Here is a 13,293-nt window from a genome sequence, read left to right as displayed (position 1 = left end):
CCCCTCCCACGCAATCAGGTATTGCAACTTCTTTCTTTGCATCCTGGAGTCTAGAATTTGTTCTACTTCGTACTCTTCCTCTCCTTCTACCATGTCTAGGTGCCTGGTAAGGGTGTGCAGGCACGACGGGTGACAAGACTGATCTGTGCAAGATGGGGTGAATCTTCATAGACACAGGCAATCGGAGCCAGAAAGTCAGAGAGTTCATCTGGTCCACAACTTCAAACGGGCCCACTCTTTGGGTTCAGTTTCCTGCACATCCCCTTTTGTGGCAAATCAGGTTTTGACAGCCACACCTGATCTTCCACATTAATCTCGGTGCCAGGTTGTCAGTGCGCATCGGACAATATCTTATAGGCCTCTTTAGCACAGTCCAAACGCTCTTTTAGCAAAGTCTGCATTGCTGACAGTTCTTCTACAATGTCTTTTGCTGCCAGAACCGACAGGGTGTCAGTCGGGGTTGGGAAGCTTGCAAGGATGGTATCCATAACGGACCACACTACTTTGTGACCCACAAAGAGGATGTGGTAACTATCAATGCATGTGTATCCCTTTATAGATCACATTTTCCGCTGTGATCTGCAACAACAGATATTCAGAGGCTTACTAGTTCTCATACTGGAGGGAAAATAGCTATCATAACTATATTAAAAACAAAATACCGTACTGATAAGTTACAAAACTGACAGTGTAAACTTGAAGGACCCCATGGATACAAGCAGGTTCCAGGTTCACCTGATTTCTGGGAAGAGCATGTGTGTGACATGCTAATTTTTTATTAATTTGTGCCTCGTTAGGATTAGTTTGTTTCCAGCTCAGCTTTACCATAAAGCCTGAGGGAGGAACACATTTATTAAAAGTACCTGCTTACTGAGAGTTTAAATGTGGTTCAACTGGAAGAGGCACCTGGCTGACTCCCACAGAGTTGCATCCAATATGAAAAAAGAGATTTGTGTTACAATATAAAAATATAGGATGCACTCCCTATTTTCATAATTTCCTGCTCCTCACTGGACCAGTCCTTCCCAATTGGAATCCTTGGTCACCCTTCCTTGGCCCATGAATTCCTCCAAGTCAGCTTCTTCTTCCAGCGGTCACCTGTTGGTTCATTCCTCGTTGGCTTCTAATCACTCAGGCATTATGAGGGTCTTCTTGAGTATATGCTTCTTCCTTGAAGAGTTGGTTTCGACTACTGCTCAGGCTAAACAATACAGTGTGGGAGCAGTGCAATGGTTGGGGTAAGCCCCTTCCTTCTGGTCTGAAAGAATTAGCGAAAGGAGGTGCTTCTGGCAGGAGGTGTGAGGACTCTGACAGGATCCTGGAGTCAAATGGCCTTTCCCACAAAGCCATTAAGCACTAAGTAGGCTTTGGGAAGCAGCCCTCCTGTCTCTTTCCCAATGCTGCTGCCAGCCCAGGAGCTACTTCCGTGGCCCTTCTCTGCTGGCAGGGAGAAATCAGCACACCCTGGAATCAAGGCACAACCCAGGACAGCTTAAGGAATTCCGTAGCCATTCCGGCCAAATCAGGACTGCTGAGGCGTATGCATTTAAATCAGCTTTAAAATAAATTTGCCTCCAAGGTGAATGGACTCTTGAAGTATAAGGAGGATATGAGAACATTTACAAAGCAAAATGGTCAGAGCTGGAGGCCCATAGGATTGGCGTAAAAGTCCACTGCCTTTTGAATATGACTTTTTGTATGTTGTGTTTTAAAAAGGCTAAGGTACCTGGACATACAAACATTGTTAGGCCCAGCAAGTCTCTTTCACCACCTGTTCTAACTCTTTTATCATTTCACTTATTTGAGAGATGTTTCATCTTGTATTGAGGTTAGATGATATAACCATGCATTCAAAAACTGTCAAATCTCTGCTTGCCTGCAGTTTTACATTAAAAACAAAACTTTGATGCTTTATATCAGGAAATACCATACTTCCCCATTCTAAACTATTGATCTGAAGGATACACATTTTAGAAGCAACTTTTTATTTGCCACAATCATTTATGTTTATCATAATAACCACATTGATAGACAATAATACAGCACTATTTTCTCTGTGTCCTGCAACCCATTTCCCTCCGTGAACAGCAAAAAAAAAAGAAGAAAAAAAAGAGGAAGAGACAGGGATCCCAATGCCTGACTCTCACCACTAGGAATAACCCTCACATTGATATGAATTATTGAATTCACAAGGAGGAGATTTATGCTGAACTATAATTACCCATCAATATGAGTCTGGTGTTAGATATGTGAAGGATAGTTATTTCAACTGGAAAAGCTTCTGAGGCAGTGCAGATAAAGGGAAGTGCCAGAGAAACCAAAACTCCAAAGTATACTTTGAAGAAGTACTATACTATACAAAACTATACAGACTTATCTGTGAGTAAGACCCATTGAAATCAGTGGCAGTTACATCTAGATAGACAGGTATAGAATTGCACTGTAATCCCTTTGAAATAAATGGTTATTAGTTCAACCAAAAGTGCATAGGAGTGTGCTGAAATCCCTGGGAGTTTGCTCCAATCCTTCCAGCCAAATATATTTATTCGTGAGGGATGGGGTGGAAAATTGAGAAATATCTTTCGCTTTCAAGGAAGGAAGCAGACTTCCTTTGAAACTGGAGGTGGAACATAGATATAGTGGGTTATTTTGCCCTGCCTGAGTTTGTCTAATCCTCTTTTCAAGTAATCTAAGCTGGTGGCCATCACTGCCTCCTATGGAAGTGAGTTCCATGATTGAACTATGAACTGCATAAAATATTATACAGCATATAGCTTCTGAACTACACTAAGCATGCTTCATCCCTACTTTCAACTATCTCAGCTAAAATATTTGTGATATTATGGGGTTAATCATTAAATATAATACTTTTCTTTTTTCTTTAACTTACTAAACACAAGCAAAATAATTAAGAAACATTAGATTACCTTCTCCAGGACATCGGAAATTTTTGTTAGGTCTAATTGGAGATGAATCTGTGTATGCCACAACGGCCACAAGGATACTCCTGGCCCAGAAATGAAAATGGCCCAGAAATGAATATTGTAAATATCTGAAAACATTTGTAGCTGTGAGTTGAAATGTTTTGTAATGGCAATATAAGGAACTGATTTACATTTCATAAAGGGAAATATAAAAATAAGAGAGAAGGTAAAAAAGTGGTTATAGAAATGCTAAGAATAAAGTAATTACGTACTGAAGTCAGAAAAAGGGGTGGGAGGAGGTCGATGCTCGGATAGAGCAATGTTTGAGCATATGGATTAATGTATGGATATTGTGATCACAAAACACTGAAAATATAATAAAAAATATTTTAAAAAAGAAAAAAAAGTGAAGCATAATCTGCATCAGCAAATTTCTTCAACTTAATCATAGAATTGTAGAGTTGGAAGGGACCTCAAGATTGATCTAGTCCAACCACTGTAACTTCCCCCCATGGGACTCGATCATGAGATTTAGAGTTTCATGCTCTGCTGGCTGAGTTATAGAAAACCCACATAAGCAGTGAAAGCCACAGTTGGATTGACCTAACAGTGGACTAGTCACATTTATGGAAGAGGCTATCAGTGGCAATTAATTTGATGGATATACCATTTCCAGTTGCTGAGGGAGAAGAGGGGGAGTGGGCGATTGCCTTCTTGTTATGATAGTCCTGTACCCATGGACATCTGATTAGCCACTCCAAGAAGGATGCTGCTAGACTGCAGGGTTCTTCTTGTCTTCTGAAAATGGAGGGTGGGATTTGAAGCAAGGATAAACAACTACGTAGCTGGATTCAGTTCAAGACAATGTGGCTAAGTCTAGTCATCACTAAACAAATCAGCTGGCTCAAAGTGTCCTCTGCCTTTCACAACAATCTGACACAATTAGAACAAGGAGGGGCAATGTTCAGTAAAATGATTTAATCAGCTCTCAGTAATAATCTTAGAGTCACTGTATTCTATTAAGTGCCTACCAGTGTGTCCCTGGCACCTTTCAACAGCCCTGAGCTATGTCTAGCTTTGCAAGCTGAGCAGTCACCTGAGGCTTTGATTGCACTTTGATTAGTAGCCTGGAAGAAGAGAAAAAGTATATTGTTCCTTCCAACTCAGTAAGCGAAGGCAAAAACAGAGGAATTGGATCAGAATTATTTTTTCTATTTCTAATGATGAGCATAGTCACATGGCCTCAATTGACTTTGCAGCCTTCTTGGAACAAGTTGCTCATTTGGAGCTGTTTGTGGTCCTGCAGTAACATTACCTTACAGTGGTACCTCTGGTTAAGAACTTAATTCATTCTTATCCTCAGGCGCACTTTCACTAATGGGACCTCCTGCTGCGTGCGATTTCCATTCGCATCCTGGGGCAAAGTTTGCAACCAGGAGCAGCTACTTCCAGGTTAGCGGAGTTCGTAACCCGAATCATTCGTAGCCAGAAGTTTTCGTATCCAGAGGTATCACTCTGCTTTCTACCTCAGCCTTACTTGCCTGCCCCTGAAGTGATTGCTTTGCTGCCACTGAGTCACCCTTCTTTTTTCTGTGTGGATCAGTTTTACTGGTTGAAACCTCCATTGCAGCCACGTGCGCTGCAATATGAAGTCAACATTTTACCACAGCTCATCCTATACTTTGCAGCCTTGCTGGGATGGATCTAGTATCCAGGCTTTTCTCTTCTTTAGTAGAGAAATCCTTAGATAGAGACTGTATTGAGGAGGTTTCTTGTAGGTGGCTTCCGGGCTTTGCCATTGCCTTTTTTGGTTCTCAGCTCCTTTATTGGGTGCCGTCAGAATTTAAATTTTATATTACCGTATTTTTTGCTCCATAGGGCGCACCTGACCATAGGGCCCACCTAGTTTGCAGAGGGGGAAATCAAGGAAAAAAATATGACACCCCTCCCCAGCTCTGCAAGCAGCGGACAGGCTGCTGGCAGCCTGTGCGCTTCTCCCAGACCTTCTCCCTGCTTTTGAGGGAGGTGGGGGGATTCCCCCATCTCCCGCAAAAGTCTACAGGAGCCACGCACCCTTTAAGGAGTGCACGGCTCCTGTCGGCTTTTCTACGAGGAGGGAGAAGGGACTGACGCAGCCAGTCAGTCCCTTGTCCCTCCTCGGGGAAAAGCCCCCAAGAGTGGCCCCACAAAAGCCATGTGCTCTTTAAAGGGGCTGTGCAGCTTCTGCTGGCTTTTCTACAATGTGGGGGAATTCCCCCACCTCTCGCAAACTGGCAGAAGCCGCACGCTCTTTAAAGGGTGTGTGGCTCCTGTGGGCTTTTCCACGAGGTGGGAGAAGAGATTGATGCGGCCAGTCAGTCCCTTCTCCTTCCTGGGGAAAAGACCCGAAGAGCGCACGGAGCTTGTCTGCAGCTCTTGGGGGCTTTTCCCGGCTGCCTCCCCCCTGCATTCGCTCTATAGGATGCACACACATTTCCCCTTGCTTTTTAGGAGGGAAAAAGTGTGTCCTATAGAAAGAAAAATACGGTAACTGTATAGAAGAAAAAAATTGAAAAGTGCCTGTTGACAACTAATGAGATTGTGGTGAAATAATTCAGAGAATTTCAACAGTGAGCTTTGAATTTCATCATTTTCTCTATGTCTTTATGCCAAAGTGTTGCCTGCAGCACAAACACGTAGCCTATAAATCCCTCCAAGTAAGACTCTATGTGCATCAGTTCTCTTTCTAGAATGATGAAGGCACTCCTGAGCACATGCCTCCTCTTGGCCCTGCTTTCTCCAGGTAAGTGGGAACCAGTAGGCTGGGGAACTTTTACAGTAATAATATTTAGAGGACAGAGGAATCCGGAGAGCTGAATTTAAGAGAGCTATTGTGTTGTAGTAATTAGAGGGTCAGGCAAGGATCCAGGAGACCAGGGTTCAAATCCCCACTCAGCCACAAAGCTCACTGGGAGAGCCTGGACCAGTCACTATACCTCAGGTTAACTTACCTCACAGGGTTCTTGTGAGGATAAAATGAGGAGCAGAGAACCATGTACACAGCCTTGAGCTGCTTGGAGGCAAGTGCAGAAAACAAATAAATCAAAAAAATTAGAAGCCAAGAGCAACTAAAATGGATAGAATTTTATAATGATATTTGAAATATGCTAGTAACTGAAGGTACTATGTTTAGTAGCCACTGGTAGCCTAATTCTGCATCATTTGCCTAAACCTTTTGTGAGGCCATTCAAGTCTTACGAGAGAGGGATCAAAATGTTTGTATTTCCACTTTGTCCATGTCATGCAGAACAGTATGTGCTTCCAGGACGTCCCCTCTCCCCCCCCCCCCTTTAACTGTCCTAACCCCCTCCAAAAAAAAAAACAAAAAAAACAACATTGTCAACATTTTTCATAGGTGAGTTGCCCTAGCATAGCTAGTAGAACCCTTAAAGACCAACTCTCTTAACCTGGATCTAACCCTGTTCATTTAACTCTGCTTAAAACTGGTTGAAATGCAAAATCTGCTCCCCAACAGGTCTAGTAAGTGATGGGACAGAGTTTTCCTGCAGAGGATACCCAGTTTCCACAATGCTTTTTTTTTTTCATGCCTAAATGATGGGATAAGCCTTCCTCCTGCTCATCTGGCCTTTGCTCCTTTATCTAAACTCATGTCTAAGATTGTAATTGAACAGTAAGGGGGGGAGGCATTGAAGTGATAGAGTGGATGGGAGGAAAAATGGGCCATTGGACAGGGAGGGTTTACCTCTTGGAAATAATTAAACCAGTGTTCTGGCCAATGGCTTTTACTCATTTCATTTTATTGAAAGATCTTGTTAACTTGAACTCCATTTCATTTAAAAGATTTAATTCTCTCTCACCTCCTTCTCTGTGTCAAATGAAGGAAACCTCAAAACCAAATAATAATAATGTTAATGACAATAACAATCCATGAACTAATCTTTTGCTCCTGTCCTCAGCATTGCCTCTGAAGTGCATAGAGGCATTTAACAGTACTGGACTGACATATGATCACTATGTAAGATCATATTGTAAATTTGGTCTAGATTCCTGTGCTGCCAGTGTTCTGCGTACAAATCTAGGTAAGATTTATCTGTTTTTGTCTTTTGTTTTTGGAATTACTAAATTAGTTGTAAGGAAGCTGTGGCACATAAGATGTAGATGAATGAGAACTCCCATCTGCCTCATCTATCCTGGCCACCAGTCAGAGATGACTGCCAAGTCTTCTTCCTTGGCGATCACTTGTAGCTGAGTAAGTTTGTCTTCCATAAACATGGTTTTAACAATGAGTCCGTAAGTGACTGTGGAGGCCAATTCTGGATCCACACGTCCTTCCACAGTGGGGGCATTGGTTTCCAGACAGGAGTTGATCAAGGTGTGGATTTGCCAAGCGTGCCTTCCTGCTAGCATGTTTCTCCCTTGCGTCCTGAGTTCAAGTGTCTTGAAAGCCTATGACACCTTTGTTAAAGGCTGTTCTCCAACTGGAGTGCTTGCAGGCCAGTGTTTCCCAGTTGTCAGTGTTGATGCTACATTTTTTTTTTTTTTTTGCCTTGAGACAGTCTTTCAACCTCTGCCAAGTATCTTGGGTTGGGCAACAGGAGTTCAGGGAAGTATTTTCCCACCCTGTAAATGGTTATGATCGACTAGCAGAGAGAATGCAGTGTATGGCACATGTATTGTCAGAAGTATAGAAGAAGCCATGATACTTCATGCTGCAGATTGGACCTGAAATGAAGTTCTACATTCATTCCAAATTTAATGCCTTTTACAGAGGGCCGCAACCCCAGAGTCGGTTACGACTGGACCTAATGGTCAGGGGTCCCTTTACCTTTACCTTTTATGATCGCAATAAAGCTTTGAAAGCTTTGGTTGTATTTTACAAACTACGGTTGCAATCAAAATTATTCATGCTCCATTGCAAATTGGGTTTATTATCAAATTTTACAGACTTCTAGCTGTTTGCATTGAGAAAATCAAACAAAAGCCATTTAAATAGCTATGCAAAATTGCTGCTTCAAGTGGTTCCCCCAAATTCAGCTGAAAATGCAACTTATACTGACAAGAAGAAGAACGTTATTTATTTCGGTTGAAAGACCCACAAAATCATTTTCAGAAGCAAAAAAGAAAAAGAAATACAGGGAAGATTAAAAAGTGGTCACATTGTTTTATCCACAGTATGTAGGTTTCTATTTCTTATTACTTCTGAGAGGAACTTAGCCAAGGCCAGGGTAGTATCATCTGAGTTATATTGGCTTCTCTACTCTCACTATTATTCAACCCATCCTTGGCAAGCATCTTTTAAATGCCTGCAGAAAAATTTGTATTCCACCAGGCTCATACAAGCCATTCAGAATACATCCTTCCATTGGTTAATTGATATCTGTTTCTTTTCTTTTTACAAAGTTTTTATTGTATGCTTTATGTATTATGAGTGGGATCATTTTGATATTTTTCTTTCAATGATATATAGGTGTGTGTACGTAAATATAAATTAATAAAGCCCATCACCTTAGATTGTAGAATTTAATAATATTTTGCATGTTGTTTGTTTGAAAAGGTTCTCATTCAGACATTACAGAAAATTGGAACCACTACAATGAATGTGTTTTAGGAGCAATAAACCTCCATATCTAAATATTTATTTCAAATTCTTTTCATAGTGAAATTCCAAGAGCAAATTGTGAATAGATGCTCGCTATCCATTGCCTGTTCCTCAGGCCATTACAGCTTCACTGCAGGGGATGGTAAATTCTTTCAGATGAAGAAGAACTGCTGCAAAACTGAACTGTGTAACAATGCAACTCTCAGCCGTACGTTTCTGCATCAATTTAGAATCATTAACATGTTAGAGTTTTTCCCTGAATTTGGCCATGGCCTGGATCCTTAGTCAATCAGAAGTACTCAGAGAATCTGTGCCTCATTCAAATGGGGTGAGACAGCCCCAGGTGGCTACAGGTTGGGTTGAGTAGCTCAGGACTATTAGGGGCTCTCAAGGGATGGAGACTCAGGCAGGACGGGGAGTCATGAGGAGAAACTGCGAAAAAGAGGGACCTAGCTAGAGACACGGGTGGCGCTGTGGGTTAAACCACAGAGGCTAGGGCTTGCCGATCAGAAGTTCGACGGTTCAAATCCTGGGGTGAGCTCCCGTTCCTCGGTCCCTGCTCCTGCCAACCTAGCAGTTCAAAAGCACAAAGTGCAAGTAGATAAATAGGTACTGCTCCGACGGGAAGGTAAACAGCATTTCTGTGCGCTGATCTGGTTCGTCAGAAGTGGCTTAGTCATGCTGCCAGATGACCTGGAGGCTGGTTGCAGACAAACACCGGCTCCCTCGGCCAATAAATTGAGATAAATTGAGTTGCAGAGTCATCTGCAACTGGACCTAATAGTCAGGGGTCCCTTTACCTTTTACTTGGCAGCTACGTCAGCCAGAGAAGGGATGGGTTGCCTTTCCAACCAGGCCTCTGCTTCTTCCTGCCCCTCAAAGGAGCACCATGCAGGATCAGATCATCCTACTGATAGGTGGGAGGATCTGATCCTGCACAGTGCCAGTGCCCCTTGTCCCAGCCATGTTTTTACTGTATGTCAAGATATGGTTACACATCGCCCCTATATCCAAGTGATGTGAGATTCCATGGGTACCAGGCATGCTGTAACCCAGGCTCTGTGTTTCCTGTGGGACCATAATGCACTGTGGTGTCTTTATCATATATGGTTATGCATCAATATATACAACCTGAGGCCTACAATGAAGACATCCACCAGAATATGTCCTGTCCCTCTCATAGGCACAGCAGCATCCTTGCCTTGGTAGTTTGTCTTTTCCCGGGAATGGTCACATTCTTCATATTCTAATAAAACCTAATCCTGGTTTTATTACTACACAGGGAACAGCTTCCATTCCTTTGTTGTGCTGCTGAGCTAATCTGCTATTTTAATGACCCACTTCCCCAAAACGGTTACCTCAGAAGTAGATTACTTCTGGCATGAGTCATGTTGATTTCTGAGGATTTAGAAGTGTCTAAAGAAGTGTCAGTTATGTCAGTTTAGGAACTTTGCCTACATTAAGTAACCAAGTGGATAAGTAAAATAAAAAAAATAAAAATCGGGGATAAGAATACAATCGTCAAGATGCCTTTATAACATTCCCTATGCATAATTAGCCGTGAATGATATTTCATGCATTATAATTGGATACCTAGGTGCATGAACAGGTTATGGTCCCTTTAAGATAACATTCAATTTGATGGTCCAAATTAGATGGTTACCACCCATCTATCTTATCCAGGTGTCCTCCTAAATGACCCTTCAACTGTTTCTGGTCAGTCTTTTAATTGACAAAATAAGCACTGTCTAAGCTGGCAGTTATTATTAATTATTATTATTTATTGAATTTATATACTGCCCTGTACCTGCAGGTCTCAGGGAATTCACAGAAAGTGACGGTTAGTTCATTCCGGAAGTGCAGAAGACAGCCAGAAACTCTGTACAAAGATAAGGGACTAAGAGCATACGCTTTCATACAGCCTACACCATAATCAATGACAGGAAAACCTTCTGAGAGATTGAGAAGGGAAGAAAGTTCACACTCCCCCACCCCCCTTTATGTAAAGGTCATTCATCTCAGAGAACAATGGTGACTTTGTCCCATGCTCAGTCCTGAACCCAGATTGTATCTAGATTATATTTTATCCAAGAGTACTTGCAACTGCCCCACCAAAACTGGAAGGCCCTAGGTGGATTCCATTAATACAACACAGAGATACAAAAACAGACAAAGACATTAACATGCTCACTATACTTTTGATTTTGGCAGTTCCTGATCGCAACATGCTGGCTGAAAATGGTTTGCAGTGCCCATCCTGCTTTTCTAAAGGAACCATAATGTGTAAAAGTGAGAAGACCATCAACTGCCTTGAGAATGAGACCCAGTGCATTCAATCCAAAGTAGCTCTTCTTACCGGTAACATTGCTACTCAGACAAGGAAAAAAGGCCTAGTAATTCTTGGTCATGCAGACTCTCTCCTTGTCTCCTTCTCTCCCTTCCTCCCTTTCCCTTGCATGTTGCACGAACAATGAGAGGGATCATATCTCTCACTGGCCCCACTCTGCACCCTTCCGTATTGTTTTGCCTGCCTGGTCTGTGTCCTTTAACTCTCATAATGCCACTTGCTTGTCCGGAAGGAGGATTCAGAGTGAGATGTGTATATAAAATACCCTTCTGAACAAAGTAAAAAAAGTGCATTGATTGCTTCACCCCAGTTGAATCCGGATCTCTCCACCACTGGGATGCAGTCCAGGACAAAATGTGTCCATCTTGCTCAAAACAAATATTTATTATGTAAAAGGAATGTAATACATTTCCTTAAATTCTGTGACAATGAGCAGTATCTGGTTAACTCAGACCATTAGTGTAAAGATTTACAGTTGTGCAAGAGAATTTCCTCTCTCTTTTGCATGTATGTGCTCTGAATCCTCCCAAAATCTGCTTCACAGAATTGGGAAAAACCTCAGAATTCATTTAGGGGATACACAAAAGGAGGAAGAGAGAGACGATATGTTCCTTTCTACAACCATACATTATTTTGATGATGTCATGATTTAGCTACATCCGTAAAAAGACTTTAACCCAAAGTGTTTCTAACCCGAGGTACCACTTTAAATCAATTTTTGATGTGTCTAGATCCAGTTTTAGATGGAGACTTCCCTATCAGCAAATTTTTCAGGAATAATGCTACATTGGGAGGGAATTTGGAATGAATGGGGGAGGGGCATATGGCTGATTTGCCTCAGAAGGACAGAGGCAGATTCCAGGCCATTTGTGATGCTTCTGCCCTACATTCTTTCTTCTCTTATTTCTGCTGCCCTTTACAGCCTTGGCTTTGCTATTTTCTCTTTTAAGGGTTGAGTAAGAATTCTGAGGTGAGTACCTGATTGGCCCTTGGGATTCGCCGTTTTCACCTGCTTTATGTTTGACATGTTTAACATGAAAATAGATATGGTAAAATAAAAGGAGGATTCTCTGGATACTTAGATCACAGTGGGGCAATGAGGGAGCCTCAGTTGGCACCCAACCATCCTGAGAGACAATGAAGTGCATCTCCAGCTTTTTTTGCTGCTGAATCACCCTGTTGACTTATGGCAGGTTCACACACTCAAGGTTCAGACACCAAGGTGGGAGTGTTGTTCTCAGATCTTGCTGTGTGGCCATAGCATGTGACTTTTAACATGCCCAGGAGATGGGGGGGGGGATAGAATTCCTCCCATTTTATTGCTACTCACCTGCCCACAAGAATTTGATTTGGTTAATCTTATCAATTAGGCCTGTTTTCAAATTCTCTGATTTCATTATATCTTATAAGTATAAGCTGTTTATTAAAAATCTTTGTGTCTTGAGAGTCCTTTGGGTATGATAGCAATTTTAAATTATATCTGATCTAACTTTTTTACCTGAACTTCTAATGTTGAAAATGTTGTATATTCATGTTCTGACGAAATTATGATATTTCTCAGATTTCTTAAATATACTCTTTTAAAAACTAACTTATTAAAATTATCATTCACCATCACAGGGACCATCTCCTATTCCCTAAGTAAAGGACTAATGTCAACATTTCTCCCCCCCCCCCAGGTGTATTTCAACCCCACAGTTTCACTTTCCAAGGTTGTGGAACAACAGATTTTTGTGCCATCGGGGGAAAGCAAATGAAAATAATCGGAGATGGGATCTTTATCCTTTCTGTTACCCAAGAAAGTTGTTACAATGCTTCACGAATCTCACACATGCCTGAACATGAAGAGTGAATGGGACAGTGTAGACCTCCAAAATCTATGGCAATGAGGGGGAATTGGAGGCCTAGTGTTGAAATTCGTGACTCAGGATCTCTGTTTCTTTCTTTTTTGCTTTTGGCTGAAGTAAAGGGAAGCAAAGGGCAGAGAAAAAGAGGTCAGAATATGGGAATTGTGGATTCTAACTTCAAAGAATCCTGTTGTGTATCATTAAAAAACAGTTAAGTTTTCATTATGACGATTACAATGCAAAATAAATGGTTATGGAGAATCAAATGCTGGTTCTCAGATCTTTTTCTTTCATATACAAATGCAATTATCATTTATTGTTTAGCCACACCGATTACGAAAGACGCAATACATAAAACAGAATAAAAACAAAATGTCCCTTCATAACCAATCCATCTCTCAATTGGGAGATTTAAATATTTGAACAAAGCTTCTCTTAAGTCCTCATAGATGGAACAAACCAGTAAGTAGTTGGGTGAATATTCAGGCCTCTTAGGTTTACATAGGGATACGACATAGGGGATCTGGCAAGAGCAGCCTTCAACTATGACAGAGTTGTAAAAGCTTTCCCCCATTT

General features: G+C 41.7%; 1 protein-coding gene across 2 annotated transcripts in view; it reads left to right on the top strand.

Annotated features, from left to right (window-relative positions):
- The window catches only part of LOC308590518 (phospholipase A2 inhibitor and Ly6/PLAUR domain-containing protein-like), a 151,743-nt gene extending 138,760 nt beyond the window's left edge, over positions 1 to 12,983 (top strand). The window contains exons 1-5 of one of the 2 annotated variants that reach the window (XR_014009775.1): positions 5,607 to 5,706; positions 6,881 to 7,003; positions 8,582 to 8,731; positions 10,735 to 10,849; positions 12,550 to 12,983. The gene's annotated coding sequence lies outside the window, so the exon portion shown is untranslated. Of the gene's footprint in view, positions 5,707 to 6,880; positions 7,004 to 8,581; positions 8,732 to 10,734; positions 10,882 to 12,549 lie in introns of those variants that run through there. The other variant, XR_014009776.1, reaches the window with a different exon arrangement.
- Positions 12,984 to 13,293: the final 310 nt, after the last annotated feature.

Source organism: Podarcis bocagei (assembly GCF_964188305.1).
Source record: "Podarcis bocagei genome assembly, chromosome: 7".
Classification (NCBI taxonomy): Eukaryota; Metazoa; Chordata; class Lepidosauria; order Squamata; family Lacertidae; genus Podarcis; species Podarcis bocagei.
Note: the sequence above shows the minus strand (reverse complement) of the source record. Positions and strands in the feature narration are given on the sequence as shown.